The sequence below is a fragment of the Triticum urartu genome, chromosome 7, assembly GCF_003073215.2.
Source record: "Triticum urartu cultivar G1812 chromosome 7, Tu2.1, whole genome shotgun sequence".
Classification (NCBI taxonomy): Eukaryota; Viridiplantae; Streptophyta; class Magnoliopsida; order Poales; family Poaceae; genus Triticum; species Triticum urartu.
Genome location: NC_053028.1, coordinates 589,880,340 through 589,884,532, shown reverse-complemented (window position 1 = coordinate 589,884,532; position 4,193 = coordinate 589,880,340).

The window sequence follows — 4,193 nt, the reverse complement described above, 5'->3', positions numbered from 1 at the left end:
TTCACATCTTTATGTGATTGGTTCACATCTCCATGTGACTAACACCCAAAGGGTTTACTAGATTCAATAATCTAGTTCACATTGCTATGTGATTAATACCCAAAGAGTGATCATGTTTTGCTTGTGAGAGAAACTTAGTCAACGGGCCTGCCAAATTCAGATCCGTATGTATTTTGCAAAATTCTATGTCTACAATGCTCTACACGGAGCTACTCTAGCTGATTGCTCCCACTTTCAATATGTATCCAGATTGAGACTTAGAATCATCTGGATCAGTGTCAAAAACTTGCATCGACGTAACCTTTTACGATGAACCTTTTTGTCACGTCCATAATCGAGAAACATATCCTTATTTCACTAAGGATAATTCTGACCGCTGTCCAGTGATCTACTCCTAGACCACTATTGTACTCCCTTGCCAAATTAGTGTAGGGTATACAATAGATCTGGTATACGGCATGACATACTTTATAGAACCTATGGCCAAGGCATAGGGAATGACTTTCATTCTCTTTCTATCTTCTGCCGTGGTTGGGCTTTGAGTCTTACTCAACTTCACACCTTGTAATACAGGCAAGAACTCTTTCTTTGACTGCTCCATTTTGAACTATTTCAAAATCTTGTCAAGGTATGTACTCATTGAAAAAACTTATCAAGCGTCTTGATCTATTTCTATAGATCTTGGAGCTCAATATGTAAGCAGCTTCACCGAAGTCTTTCTTTGAAAAACTCCTTTCAAACACTCCTTTATGCTTTACAGAATAATTCTACATTATTTTCGATCAACAATATGTCATTCACATATACTTATCAGAAATGCCGTAGTGCTCGCACTCACTTTTCTTGTAAATACAGGCTTCACCGTAAGTCTGTATAAAACTATATGCTTTGATCAACTCATCAAAGCGTATATTCCAACTCCGAGATGCTTGCACCAGTCCACAGATGGATCGCTGGAGCTTGCACATTTTGTTAGCACCTTTCGGATTGACAAAACCTTCTAGTTGTATCGTATACAACTCTTCTTTAATAAATCCATTAAGGAATTCAGTTTTGTTTATCCATTTGCCAGATTTCATAAAATGCGGCAATTGCTAACATGATTCGGACAGACTTAAGCATAGATACGAGTGAGAATCTCTCATCGTAGTCAACACCTTGAACTTGTCGAAACACTTTTGCGACAATTCTAGCTTTGTAGATAATAACACTACTATCAGCGTCTGTCTTCCTCTTGAAGATCCATTTATTTTTATGGCTTGCCGATCATCGGGCAAATCCATCAAAGTCCATACTTTGTTCTCATACATGGATCATATCTCAGATTTCATGGCCTCAAACCATTTCGTGGAATCTGGGCTCATCATCGCTTCCTCATAGTTCGCAAGTATGTCATGGTCTAGTAACATGACTTCCAGAACAGGATTACCATACCACTCTGGTGCGGATCTTACTCTGGTTTACCTACGAGATTCAGTAGTAACTTGATCTGAAGTTACATGATCATCATCATTAGCTTCCTCACTAATTGGCGTAGTAGTCACAAGAACAGATTTCTGTGATGAACTACTTTCCAATAAGGGAGAAGGTACAATTACCTTATCAAGTTTTCTACTTTCCTCCCACTCACTTCTTTCGAGAGAAACTCCTTCTCTAGAAAGCTTCCGAATTTAGCAACAAAAGTCTTGCCTTCGGATCTGTGATAGAAGGTGTATCCAATAGTTTCCTTTGGATATCCTATGAAGACACATTTCTCCGATTTGGGTTTGAGCTTATCAGGTTGAAACTTTTTCACATAAGCATTGCAACCTCAAACTTTAAGAAACGACAGCTTAGGTTTCTTGCCAAACCATAGTTCATACAGAGTCGTCTCAACGGATTTAGATGGTGCCCTATTTAACGTGAATGCAACTGTCTCTAATGCATAACCCCAAAACGATAGTGGTAGATCGGTAAGAGACATCATAGATCGCACCATATCTAGTAAAGTACGGTTATGACGTTCGGACACACCATTACATTGTGGTGTTCCAGGTGGCGTGAGTAGTGAAACTATTTCACATTGTCTTTAACTGAAGGCCAAACTCGTAACTCAAATACTCTTCTCTACGATCAGATCGTAGAAACTTTATTTTCTTGTTACGATGATTTTTCACTTCACTCTGAAATTCTTTGAACTTTTCAAATGTTTCAGACTTATGTTTCATCAAGTAGATATACTCATATCTGCTCAAATCATCTGTGAAGATCAGAAAATAATGATACCTGTCGTGAGCCTCAATATTTATCGGACCACATACATCAGTATGTATGATTTCCAACAAATCTGTTGCTCGCTCCATTGTTCCGAAGAACGGAGTTTTAGTCATCTTGCCCATGAGGCATGGTTCGCAAGCATCAACTGATTCATAATCAAGTGATTCCAAAAGCCCATCAGTATGGAGTTTCTTCATGCGCTTTACACCAATATGACCTAAACTGCAGTGCCACAAATAAGTTGCACTATCATTATTAACTTTGCATCTTTTGGTTTCAATATTATGATTATGTGTATCACTACGATCGAGATCCAATGAACTATTTTCATTGGGTGTGTAACCATATAAGGTTTTATTCATGTAAACAGAACAACAATTTATTCTCTTAAATGAATAACCGTATTACAATAAACATGATCAAATCATATTCATGCTCAACGCAAACACCAAATAACACTTATTTAGCTTCAACACTAATCCCAAAATTATAGGGAGTGTGCGATGATGATCATATCAATCTTGGAACCACTTCCAACACACATCGTCACTTCACCCTTAACTAGTCTCTGTTTATTCTGCAACTCCCGTTTCGAGTTACTAATCTTAGCAACTGAACTAGTATCAAATACTGAGGGGTTGCTATAAACACTAGTAAAGTACACATCAATAAGATGTATATCAAATATACTTATGTTTACTTTGCCATCCTTATTATCCGCCAATCACTTGGGGTAGTTCCGCTTCTAGTGACCAGTCCCTTTGCAGCACTTAGTCTCAGGCTTAGGACCAGACTTGGGCTTCTTCACTTGACCAGCAACTTGCTTGCTGTTCTTCTTGAAGTTCCCCTTTTTTCCCTTTGCCTTTTTCTTGAAACTAGTGGTCTTATCAACCATCAACACTTGATGTTTTTCTTGATTTCTACCTTCGTTGATTTCAGCATCATGAAGAGCTCGGGAGTTGTTTCCGTTATCCCTTGCATATTATAGTTCATCACGAAGTTCTACTAACTTGGTGATGGTGACTAGAGAATTCTGTCAATCACTATTTTATCTGGAACATTAACTCCCACTTGATTCAAGTGATTGTAGTACCCAGACAATCTGAGCACATGCTCACTAGTTGAGCGAATCTCCTCCATCTTTTAGCTATAGAACTTGTTGGAGACTTCATATCTCTCAACTCGGGTATTTGCTTGAAATATTAACTTCAACTCCTGGAACATCTCATATGGTCCATGACGTTCAAAACGTCTTTGAAGTCCCGATTCTAAGCTGTTAAGCATGGTGCACTAAACTGTCAAGTAGTCATCATATTGAGCTAGGCAAACGTTCATAACGTCTGCATCTGCTCCTGCAATAGGCCCGTCACCTAGCGGTGCATCAAGGACATAATTCTTCTGTGCAGCAATGAGGATAAACCTCAGATCACGGATCCAATCCGCATCATTGCTACTAACATCTTTCAACACAATTTTCTCTAGGAACATATCAAAATAAACATATGAAAGCAACAACGCGAGCTATTGATCCACAACATAGATATGCTAATACTACCAGGACTAAGTTCATGATAAATTAAAGTTCAATTAATCATATTACTTAAGAACTCCCACTTATATAGATATCCCTCTAATCCTCTAAGTGATCACGTGATCCAAATCAACTAAACCATGTCCGATCATCACGTGAGATGGAGCAGTTTCATTGGTGAACATCATTATGTTGATCATATCTACTATATGATTCACGCTCGACCTTTCGGTCTCCGTGTTCCGAGGCCATATCTGTATATGCTTGGCTCGTCAAGTATAACCTGAGTATTCCGCGTGTGCAACTGTTTTGCACCCGTTGTATTTGAACGTAGAGCCTATCACACCCGATCATCACGTGGTGTCTCAGCACGAAGAACTTTCGCAACGGTGCATACTCAGGGAGA